Below are 13,097 nucleotides of genomic sequence, written 5' to 3' on the forward strand. Positions count from 1 at the left end.
TTCAGGCACAGACTGAGAAGTGAAGAAGGAAGTCATGGAGCTTCTGCTTTAGACAGAACTTCAGACTTCTGCTGGATATAAGAGTTATATCATATTCTGAAACTCAAATATAGTAAAAGCAACAAATATAGGAGAAATTATTACAAAAACAAACACGTGATTGATGCTTCTAAAGGTTGAAGAAATATCCAAATCTATGATCTGCTGTAGGTCATGTGTGAGTCGTGGTGGGTCATGGTGGACCATGACAGATGTGGACAGGACTGTGGTAGATCTACTTTTACTTTATCTTTTATCGTTACATCAGCAGAAGTGTAATGTTCTAACGCAGAATCTCCATGACTTCTTTCTTCACTTCTCAGTTTGTGCCTGAAGAGCAATGAGGCCTCAGCCTTTCTACAGAAAACAAAGAGCTCACTATTTAGCGTCATGTTACTGTGACTCACGGTGTCTGACCTACAGTGTAACTCTGAAGCCAATCAGATCACAGAGACTCAGAGTGGGCGGAGCTCAAATGTGACCTGACGAGTGTGTGTGTGTGTGTGTGTGCGTGTGTGTGTGTGTGTGTGTGTGTGTGTGTGTGTGTGTGTGTGTGTGTGTGTGTGTGTGTGTGTGTGTGTGTGTGTGTGTGTGTGTGATGTGTGTAGGTTTGTGTGTGTGTGCGTGTGTGTGTGTGTGTGTGTGTGTGTGTGTGTGTGTGTGTGTGTGTGTGTGTGTGTGTGTGTGTGTTAGGAGAGAGAGGATATATAGCGAATCCTTTGAAAGTTACAATTACTGTAACTCATGTTTCTGGAAAACACATGTCCTGAATAAAAACGTAAGTAGAAGCTCCGTTGATTTGAATGGGATTTCCCAACGTTCTACCGGTCATTATTTTCTGATAAAGGACCTCTGAAAAAAATAATGACGCTGCCAACGGCAACGGAGTTCATGCTTTCATATCACTCCACACGTACGTAGCAGCGACACTATCTCTGTCCCCGTCACTGAGAGAGAAGTCGGGGAATCGCTCGTGAAGTTAACGTGAGTCTGACTTTCAATTTACCCAAAGATTCACCACCATTCCTCCAACTGCACCTTCAACTAAGTAGCTAGGCTAGCTGCTAGCCTTGCTGCTTTTAGCCTAGCCAAACGTTGCCGAGCAACGCGCAAACTTTTGGGAACTATTTGTCGCGGAAGTCATTAAATAAACCTTTCGGCCTTCATACAAGCGTACGAAGTTTATGTTGTGTGTTCAGTTGGCAAATGGCCGAATAATAAGCGGGATAATTTCTATACATTATCCCTTACTTGATTTTTATGTATTTTGCCAGGTGTAAATTACATCGCCAAATATACCGTTATCATGATATTTCTTTTTCATGCTGTGATATAAATGTTTGGCCATATTGCCCTGCCCCAAGCAGCGGTAGTAGTAGTAGTAGTAGTAGTAGTAGTAGGGATCAGTCTAAGGAGAAGAGTGGGGGAGACAGGAGTGAATTGAGACATGGAGGACGACCGACCGACGCTTCGACTGAAATAAAAAATCAAAGAACTTCTGTCCAAGTCACGAGGCAGATGCCAAAAATGGGTCTATTTTAAATGGACAACGTGATATAATTATGAACTTAATAAAATGAATCAGGGGTTATTGTTGGCTGGTGTATTTTGCAAATGAAACAAACGACGCAAAATAACCAAAATACATAATGGGACAAACCCACTTTGTCACCGCCCTGTTTTTTAAAGATCCTGATATTATTAATCAATATCATCTGGCATCTTTCATGTTTGAGTGTGAAGGACCTGCCGCTGGGCTACATAGATAAATGATCACAATGTTTTTGCCTCATTCGTGAATCTGCCAGTAATATTAAACAGACAATGACTGTCAGAATAATGCAATATAAATAACTTGTCTCTCATTAAAATGGAAGAGCCTGTGTTCTCCTCCCTGTACCCCTGTCAATCAGGTCATGGCATAAATTTACTTTCACGTGAAATACTCAAGGCACAATTTCGATCTAGTTCACCCTTATGTGGGGAAGAAATCTATGTGAGTTTTTATATTTAACCCAGTATAATCACATTTTGGCTCGGCTGGGACGTGCTTTCTCCTTATTAGGATAATTAGATCTCCTGGGAGAGTGCGGAACCAATTCTATCAAATGGCTTTTAGATATTTCTAGCCAAGAACCACTTTTCCCCCCGAGAATAGCCGAGAAACGTGTCACCGACTGCCACTTGTGCCACTTTCCCACCGTCTAAATGTGACTCCAGTGATTAATGCACTCGAGCAGAGAGCAGCCGGCTCCTGTGGCGAGGACAGCGCTCATGGTTGTAAAGCCTAATTACACCGAGTGAGTGAACGGAGAGAGAGCGCGAGGCTAAAGGAGCCCGGTGAGCTGTAATCTCACCACGGACCACCGGGGGGTGAGCTGTAATCTCACCACGGACCACCGGGGTCTCACCACGGACCACCGGGGTGTGAGCTGTAATCTCACCACGGACCACCGGGGGGTGAGCTGTAATCTCACCACGGACCACCGGGGTGTGAGTTGTAATCTCACCACGGACCACCGGGGTGTGAGCTGTAATCTCACCACGGACCACCGTGGTCTCACCACGGACCACCAGGGCGCTTGGAAGGTGCGTATGATGGAAATTAGGGCGGAAAAAGAGCTTTGGGGATTTTATAACTTTCTACTTTTGTCTTTTTTTGCTGGATTTTTGTCACTTTTTTAGCTGGATTTTTGTCACTTTTTTGCTGGATTATTGTCACTTTTTTTGATGGATTTTTGTCACTTTTTTTGATGGATTTTTGTCTTTTTTTTGCTGGATTTTTGTCACTTTTTTTGCTGGATTTTTGTCGCTTTTTTGCTGGATTTTTGTCTTTTTTTGCTGGATTTTTGTCACTTTTGTAATGGATTTTTGTCACTTTTTTGCTGGATTTTTGTCACTTTTTTAGCTGGATTTTTGTCATTTTTTTGCTGGATTTTTGTTTTTTTTGCTGGATTTTTGTCGCTTTTTTTGCTGGATTTTTGTCACTTTTTTTGCTGGATTTTTGTCATTTTTTTGCTGGATTTTTGTCTTTTTTTGCTGAATTTTTGTCTTTTTTTGCTGGATTTTTGTCTTTTTTTTGTTGGATTTTTGTCACTTTTTTTGCTGGATTTTTGTCTTTTTTTGCTGGATTTTTGTCTTTTTTTTGCTGGATTTTTGTCATTTTTTTTGCTGGATTTTTGTCACTTTTTTGCTGGATTTTTGTCACTTTTTTGTTGGATTTTTGTCACTTTTTTGCTGGATTTTTGTCACTTTTTTTTGCTGGATTTTTGTCACTTTTTTCACTGGATGTTTGTCTTTTTTTTGCTGGATGTTTGTCTTTTTTTGCTGGATTTTTGTCTTTTTTTGCTGGATTATTGTCACTTTTTTGCTGGATTATTGTCACTTTTTTTGATGGATTTTTGTCACTTTTTTTGATGGATTTTTGTCTTTTTTTTGCTGGATTTTTGTCACTTTTGTAATGGATTTTTGTCACTTTTTTGCTGGATTTTTGTCACTTTTTTAGCTGGATTTTTGTCATTTTTTTGCTGGATTTTTGTTTTTTTTGCTGGATTTTTGTCGCTTTTTTTGCTGGATTTTTGTCACTTTTTTTGCTGGATTTTTGTCATTTTTTTGCTGGATTTTTGTCTTTTTTTGCTGAATTTTTGTCCCTTTTTTGCTGGATTTTTGTCTTTTTTTTGTTGGATTTTTGTCACTTTTTTTGCTGGATTTTTGTCTTTTTTTGCTGGATTTTTGTCTTTTTTTTGCTGGATTTTTGTCATTTTTTTTGCTGGATTTTTGTCACTTTTTTGCTGGATTTTTGTCACTTTTTTGTTGGATTTTTGTCACTTTTTTGCTGGATTTTTGTCACTTTTTTTTGCTGGATTTTTGTCACTTTTTTCACTGGATGTTTGTCTTTTTTTTGCTGGATGTTTGTCTTTTTTTGCTGGATTTTTGTCTTTTTTTGCTGGATTTTTGTCACTTTTTTGTTGGATTTTTGTCTTTTTTTGCTGGATTTTTGTCACTTTTTTGTTGGATTTTTGTCACTTTTTTGTTGGATTTTTGTCACTTTTTTGTTGGATTTTTGTCTTTTTTTAATGGATTTTTGTCACTTTTTTGTTGGATTTTTGTCTTTTTTTAATGGATTTTTGTCACTTTTTTGCTGGATTTTTGTCTTTTTTTAATGGATTTTTGTCACTTTTTTGCTGGATTTTTGTCCTTTTTTTGCTGAATTTTTGTCGCTTTTTTTGCTGGATTTTTGTCACTTTTTTTGCTGAATTTTTGTCTTTTTTTGCTGGATTTTTGTCATTTTTTGCTGGATTTTTGTCACTTTTTTAATGGATTTTTGTCACTTTTTTGCTGGATTTTCGTCACTTTTTTAGCTGGATTTTTGTCATTTTTTTGCTGATTTTTGTCTTTTTTTGCTGGATTTTTGTCATTTTCTTTGCTGAATTTTTGTCTTTTTTTTGCTGATTTTTCGTCTTTTTTTGCTGGATTTTTGTCTTTTTTGTTGCTGGATTTTTGTCATTTTTGTCAATTTACATCCTCATTTTCTTCTCGTTTTTTGTCGCTATTTTGAAGAAGCTTTTAGATTTGGAGAATTCGGAGAACAGGAGAAAACATGTTCAGGTGGGAGTTAAGAGGTTAAGTACCACAATAAGTATCTAGAATTACCTCTGAAAGTGTAAAGTGTTATGATTTCTTATCGATCATCCTGGTTAAAAGCTCCAAAAAGTCGATTTTACATGATATAGGACCTTGAAAAAAAAGTGACAAATTGAGACAAAAGGGTGAAAAAGATGTGCCAGAAAAGCAAAAAAAATACATGACAAAAACACAAGAGATTAAAAATGATGCAGCCTGAATAAGTAAAGTACACGAGGGATCGATCTTATGGCATGTATCAGATCAAATCCACTTCATTTATCCGTAAGGAACTCCATTTGCAGGAGAAGAGCCAGTACGGGCCCGATCAAAACAGAACATCCACAACACAATCAACATGTGCAATAATAAATGCATTAAAAACAATATAGTGGGCCTTTGATAGACCGAGGTCCAGCATCTGCAGCCCCTTTGTTACTTTCACATCAGTTCTGTTATTTTGTCCTTTTTCTTCAAACAGTATTTACAATTACCACTAAATGAGTTCTAGACAATTTTATTTTACTTTTTATTTCCCTTATGTGTTTTTGTCACTTTTTTTATGGCACTTCTGTTACTTTTTTGTTGGATTTTTGTCACTTTTTTGTTGCTGTTTTGTCACTTTTTTGCTGGATTTTTGTCACTTTTTTGCTGGATTTTTGTCACTTTTTTGCTGGATTTTTGTCACTTTTTTGCTGGATTTTTGTCATTTTTTTGCTGGATTTTTATCATTTTTTTGTTGGATTTTTTTTCATTTTTTTGCTGAAATTTTGTCATTTTTTTGCTGGAGACCGAGGTCCAGCATCTGCAGCCCCTTTGTTACTTTCACATCAGTTCAAATCAAACATCTCACATCATTCACGTCCAAATCTAATTTTCACACGTTGTCGCTTCATCAGTGTTAAGACTCTCGATCGGTCGGCGCGTTTTTCCCGTCACTAAATCAGGTGTAAATAATTTCCTCCCGACGGCGATGACCTGGATTCTTATCAGAAGTGGAGTCATTGGGTCAGACGGAGAGCGGTGAGTGTGGGGAACATGTGATGATCGATGACCTCAGCGTTATCTCCACAGACCTCGTCTCATTATGTGGAGATAACGCGCTGTGGACGGGGAGTAAACATCATCCTGGAGGAGCTGTGGGGGGGCACGGGGGGAGGGGAGGTGTGTGAGAAACCTGGGCGTGATCTTTCACTCTGAGCTGGCGTTTATTCCACACATGAAGAACATCACAAAGATCTAAAGAACAGAGCCAGAGTCGCCCCATTTTCTCTCGGGCCGACACGGAGACGCTCATGCATGCTTTTATCACCAGTCGTATCCACTACTGTAATGCCCTGCTCTCTGGTCTGATCTCAGGTTTACAGCAGCTCGAGTCCTGATGAAGACCAGGAGGCGGGACCACATCACATCTGACGAAGACCAGGAGGCGGGACCACATTGACGAAGACCAGGAGGCGGGACCACATTGACGAAGACCAGGAGGCGGGACCACATGACACCGGTTTGAGAATTGCTGCATTGGCCCCGTGTGTTTCAGGATCGATTTTAAAGTTCTTTTAATGGTTTTTAAATGTCTTAATGGTCTGGGCTTTCTTATCTCTCAGAACTGCTTTTACCTCACGAACCTTCACGGCCCCTTCGCTCCTCAGGCAGGGGTCTCCTAGTTATTCTTAAAGTCAACAAAAAGACTCTGGAACCACCTGAGGAGGAGCTCAGGGCTGAGGAGGAGCTCAGACCTGAGGAGGAGCTCAGACCTGAGGAGGAGCTCAGACCTGAGGAGGAGCTCAGACCTGAGGAGGAGCTCAGACCTGAGGAGGAGCTCAGACCTGAGGAGGAGCTCAGACCTGAGGAGGAGCTCAGACCTGAGGAGGAGCTCAGACCTGAGGAGGAGCTCAGGGCTGAGGAGGAGCTCAGGGCTGAGGAGGAGCTCAGACCTGAGGAGGAGCTCAGACCTGAGGAGGAGCTCAGACCTGAGGAGGAGCTCAGACCTGAGGAGGAGCTCAGACCTGAGGAGGAGCTCAGACCTGAGGAGGAGCTCAGACCTGAGGAGGAGCTCAGACCTGAGGAGGAGCTCAGACCTGAGGAGGAGCTCAGACCTGAGGAGGAGCTCAGGCCTGAGGAGGAGCTCAGGCCTGAGGAGGAGCTCAGACCTGAGGAGGAGCTCAGGCCTGAGGAGGAGCTCAGACCTGAGGAGGAGCTCAGGCCTGAGGAGAACGTTCATGTTTTTAAGAGCAGCTCAAGATCCACCTTTTTAGCTTAGCTTTTAACTGACTAATCTATTTATTTAATCCTAATATATATTATATATGTGGGAGGTTGTGCAGGCGCATCGTTTTAAATGTTGTATCTGTAAAGCACTTCGTGAGACCTTTCGGTGTGAAAAGCGACAAAAATGCGATGAAGAAATGACCAAAAAGTGACAGAAAAAAGACCAAAACATGTGATGAAAACAACAGAAATGTGGCACTCGGTTCAGGTCTTAGTAGTTTATTTATAATCCGAGTTTGCCCTGCCTGGAGGATCGTGATAACATTTAATCAAAGTGATCAACTGAAGTCAGATTATTCAGTAGATTGTTGTTTTCAAAATCAATCTGAAATATTCTGAAAAACTGTCAAAGGTCCCGTCACGTCGCGCTCCACTCTCACCGTTAAGCACCTGACAGGACAGTTCTCAGCTTTGGTACATTTGTTTGAAGAAATGTCAACAGGTAATGCAGCCACGGCCTTTAAAAAGATCTTTTTTTCTCTCTTATACAGAGCAGGGGGGGTCGTGCTTTAAGGGTAAGAGCTCTTTATGTTCAAAAAGGATCCGTATGAGAGAAGTGGCCGGAGCTCTATGTCCTAGAGCTTTGAGACTCTTCTCAGCACCTGCTCTTCGGATTCAACCGGAACATTGCCACTGTTTACTGGGAGCACAAACATAATTAAAATGAACTTTCTCTTCAAATTTATCCTGAAATATGACTTTGTTGCACCTGTTTTTCAATCTGACGTGACTCCAAGTACGCCCAGCTAAGTGATCAAGTGCCCGACTAAAAACAAGGAGAAAAATCTTACAAATAAGACGTTTTGTCTTGTTTTAAGGAAAAGATTCTGCCAATGGGGTCAGCATTTTTTTCTTGCTAAGAATTCTTTTTCCTAGAATATTTTTCTCATCATAAAACAAGAAAGAAACACTAAATTTAAGCAAATAAATAACTAGAATTAAGCAAAATGTCCTCAGAAAATGGAATCATTTAAGGAAAACATTCTTATTTTGTGAAAAATTGTGGGTATTTTACTTAAATGTTGCTTGATTTAAGTAAAATGTTCTAAATTACACATATTTTTGAGCAAAATGTTGTTAATAAATACTAATATTTAAGGAAAGTATTGCCAGGAGACCCGTCTCCATGATGTGGAGCCAGGCTGATGGTCAGAATCACCTGCTGGAGGATTCACCTATTGTACATGTTTTTAGTGGTAGACACAGGGAGAACCTGCTCCTCACAGAAAGGCCCCGTCCTGGTGGGAATCGAACTCGGGACCTTTGAGCTGTGAAGATGAGGCTCTAACCGCTGTGCCACCGAGCCGCCCACTTTAAAGAATGGAATGTTTTATCTCTCTGTGAGAATCAGTTCTTACATTAAGAGTTGTTGATCTTAGTTTTTCTTAACATAAGAAAAAATATTCTTTGTCTAAAACTGAAGAAGATTCAAAAGGTTTTTCCTTCTTGTTACAAGAAAAACTATCATGTTTTTAGTAAATTTATCTGAAGAAGAAAAGGCTAGATTTTTTTTTCTCAAGAAAACTTTGCTCAGTGAGACATTATTACTTTTTAGGGAAAAAATAAGAACTTATTTCTTAAAGTAAGACATTTTTTACTTGCTTAGAATCCACTTTTTGCAGTGCAGGGCAACACTGATCTGAAATACACCAGATCGCACTAGATTCAAGATTCTTTTTTTTGTCAAACCATGTGAGTGGTTGTTCAGCTTCCCGATGGCCCACTGAAGTGCACACTGCAAAAAGTAATTAACTAGATCAGTATAAACATCTCAGTTTGAGCACAATAATCCAAATTTTAGTTGTTCTGACTGGTTAAGAAGTTGTTGGGCATTTGTCCCAGATTATTTCACTTGTTCTGAGATGTTTCTGACTCGTTTCGATACATTTCGTCCTTATTTCAGGTCATTTTCTTTGCCAATGGGGAAAGAAAATTGGTCTTATCTCATTGGCAATTTTACTTTCTTATTTCAAGTGAGATTTACCCTAGAACTGGTCTGAAATGTCCTCAAACAAGCAAAGCAAACTTGGTCCGATCAGGAAAAGTGTCTAAATGAGTGAAAATCGCTCAAAACAAGAAACATTTCCTCAATTCAAGTAATTTAAGCCAATGCTTGATATTGACTTTCTGCAGTGCATCTGTTAAACATAAAAACATAAGAACAAAAATGTTATGGGAGACGACCTCCACATCCCCCTGGCCCTGAGATGGGATTGTGGTAAACAGACGAGTATACGCAGTACAAATACTCAAGGCCAGGACAGAAGAACAGCAGCGTGTAGTAAAACTGGTAATGCACTGGTCGCGGTGGGTTTAAGGCAGATAATGGCAGTGCTTTCCTCCACACAAACTCTTCAAAATCGATCGTCTGAGGGAATGTGCGCGACCTTTTCATGAGAGGTTTTTGTGGCACTTTCTGTGGAATCATGAGGTGAGAGGTGAGAGTGCAGAGAGTTGGAATTGCTCACATTCTGCCTGTTTTAACAGTAAAAGAGCTGCACTTAAGTGTTTCCGCTGAAGTGTGGCTTTACAGACACAGACATGAGCTTTTCTTTCTTTCAAATGGCTTTTATGGATCCCAAAGATTGTTTTATTGAAGAGATATAAATCTATCTCTGTATCTGCCGGGGCCATCGGTCTGAAGAGGAGGCTGAGGGACAGTGAGGGACAGTGTGGGGTGGAGCTCCTTGATAAACGATCTAAAACAAACTGGTCTCACAGAGAGCGTTCATCACCATCAGAGTTTCAGACACAGTGCAGGTCCTCCCTGTGCAGGTGGCCCAGTGGTTATCCTGCCAATAAGGAGAGGATACTGCTAGTCTTATTCGGTACTAGTACTTTCACGATACTTGGATACTTGGTCAATTTATTCCATGAAAGACTTACATTTTGTATCATTTATTTGTGGTGAAACAAAGTCACTTCCTGTTGTCTCTGGACCAGCCAGGGTTTCTGCAGGGCTGTAAAAAGTCATGACCAAATCAGGGCTTTCAATGTTATTAAAATGCATAAAATTGGATTTAAACTGCCTTCAGTTCTACAGACATGTCAAAACATATGGAGCGTGAAGTGCAGACTAATCTTCATTGTGATGCATGACAGGATGTAGTTCATAACCAGGTGCGTGCACATAGTGTGTGTGTGCCTGGGTCACATGAACCTCTTCTTTTCTTGTTACACAAGCTGCTGTTGACGGTGCAGACAATCTTGGTATGATTATTATGGCGTGATTCAGTCAAACTGTGTTAAAATGCTGTTTTTAATGTACTGGAAATAATTCCTCCTTATGGGAAATACATACATACATACATACACATATATATATATATATATATGTGGGAGTACATGCATTTCCTAATCTTGTTTTCTTATGATGTAAATGCCTTTTTGAGGACACTTGTCAACTCAAGGAATAGACTATTATTGTGCTAAATTCTTATTTGTTGTGGATACAGTCCTCACATTGTCCATCCATCCATCCTGCTCTTGTTCTTAGGTTTTACATATTTTCTTAGTATTGTGTTATAATCTAATCGTTCCACTGTTGTCTTATTGTTAACTGTTATTTACCTTGTATGTTTTAACAGGTCTCTCAATAAAACAGTGAGGGCCAGATCTTGTGCATCAAAACGTAGACGATAGCGTGACATGTTGCCTCAGTAGCAGCACTTTGTGATCTCACTCCAGACTCAGCGCTTTTAAGTGGGTGGAGACACACATTTTCCTCCAACCTGATCGCCTCCGCGTCCAGGAGAGTGGTTGTGTGGGAGTGGGGGGTGAACATGTGCTTTTGTTTTGCTTCGCGTTCACGCCGAGCGCGGCCGATCCGCGCCACAGCGGACGCTGTCGCTCTTTTTCTCTGAGACGTGAACATGGTTTAGCTCACGATGGTTTAGCTCACGATGGTTTAGCTCACGATGGTTTAGCTCACGATGGGGTAAATAAAGTTTTTAGTTGGACCTGTGAGAGCCTAAGGCTTAAGAAAGAACGCAAGACAGCGCAATGTAAACCAGGAAGTGAATGTCAGCCTGTTTCCATCAGTGCAGTCGCCTCCTCTTGTGACGCCCCCTGCAGGTGGCGGAGGCCAATGGCACATATAGCGCCGCCAAGAGCCTGCGCCGCCCCGTGCGCCGCCACAAGATCTGGCCCTAAGTCTCAAGAGACCACCTGTATAAATAAAGAATAATAATAATCCATTTTCTTCCGCTGTATCCGTTGCCGGGTCGCGGGGGCAGCAGTCTCAGCAGAGATGCTCAGACTTCCCGATCCACACACACCTCCTCCAGCTGTTCTGACCCAGGCCAGCTCGGAGACATAGTCTCACCAGCGTGCCCTGGGTCTTCCACGAGGTCTTGTCCCACTAGGACATGCCTGGAACACCTCCCGTGGGAGGTGTCACTGTGAAATGCAGATGTGTGTTGGGTGGAATGTGGGGTAGACGCTCATAAGCCGCTTCCTGCTTCAGCTCACATGTGCTGCAGAATATTGCCCCATGTGCAGTGATTGCTCCCCCAGCTCCAATACGCATTTCCAATAGTGAAATATGAGCATTAAAGGGACTATACTTGATTTTTTTTTCTAGTGGTGGAATGAACCCTGCTAGTTGTGAAATGTGCCTCTGAACTCGTTCCTGTTACAAATGTGAGGGAAGTGAGGAATGAGTGGAGACCAGTTTGCATTTGCACTTTCATTGTTTATCAAAAACTCAGGTAAAGGACCTTTAATAGTGATGAGCTGATGATGCTCCCAATATAAACATTTTCATTCGATTTGTTCGATGATTCTGTTCAGAAATCATGTGTAGTTAAGCTCCTTTTATCCTACAGTCTATAATAATAATAGTAAATAGCAATAGTAAGCCCATCTTTAAACCAAACCTATCATGAAGATGATGAATTAATGACGGATAAAAATAGCTCATGATGGACCCTCTACGACCCTGTCCATGAAATGACAGCGATAAATCCTCCCTGACGAAAGCGCTGGCCTTGAAGCATCATAACCAGGCCTGTTCCATATGTGGCTTTACATTATGCATGAGCTCACACGGGCACAATCACCATGTTTGTTATCACCGTGTAAAAGTGATCCGCTCTCCTTGTGCTGCCTCCGTGCTTCATCATATCTGCTTTGTCCTCACGTCCCACGAGCGAACGGCGTGCCGGTTATTATTGTGTAAGATTTCCATTTTGGAGCCGAGAGGGAGAGCTGTCGGAGAGGGTTATACGAGTGCAGACGTCCCTGATGGCGGCGCGGTTCTGCGGGTATGTGCTCAAATCAGGACAAACTCACACCAACACATCAGACTTTGGCGGCTTCATCAAGATCTAGCTCGACTTGCCAGATATACGTACAGTAGAAGAGCGAGAAGACCTTCAGAAAAGTGTTAGGTGTACACAGTCTGAATAATAATGTGCCCTTGGTCTAGTGTCTTAAACAATCCTGTATTCTGTACACTGCAAAAAGTACCCTACTGAAAACAAGGAGAAAGGGGGTATTCTGCTTTTTTCAGTCACATAGCACCAGTCTATATCTCACTACAATGATGACCAAACCTCCTGTTGGTCTGTAAATGCAGTAAATTAGAATAACTGCCTTGTATAAAATGTCTCTCTCAAAATGGCTGTAGTGAATGTCTTGAAATAGGCCTCTGTCTCTTTAACCCCTTAACTCCCACCTGAACCGAGCACATTTTCTCCAGTTTGGCTTTACCCCAGTCCAAAAGCTTCTGGAAAAAAGCTGTGAAAATGCCAACAAAACTGAGACGAAAACAATGATGGAAATGTGAGAAAAAAGTGAGAAAACATTGACAAAAAAGTGACGAAAAAAATGACAAAAAATTGACAAAAAAATGACAAAAAAATGACAAAAATGTAAAAAAAAAAAAAAAAAAATGTGACAAAAATTTGATAAAAAATTGACAAAAAAATGACAAGAAAATGACCAAAATGTGACAAAAATGTGACAAAAAAAATGACAAAAATGTGACAAAAAATGACAAAAAAATAACAAAAAATTGACGAAAAAAGGACAAAAATGTGACGAAAAAGTTACAAAAATGAGTTGAATGCCCAACAAAAAAATGATGGAAAAAAAATCTGATGACGTGAGGAAAAAGATCCCCTCGGTTCAGGCGGGTAGTAGAGGTTCACTCAAAGAAAATG

The sequence above is a fragment of the Gobius niger genome (genome assembly GCF_951799975.1).
Source record: "Gobius niger genome assembly, chromosome: 7".
In the NCBI taxonomy this organism is placed as follows: domain Eukaryota; kingdom Metazoa; phylum Chordata; class Actinopteri; order Gobiiformes; family Gobiidae; genus Gobius; species Gobius niger.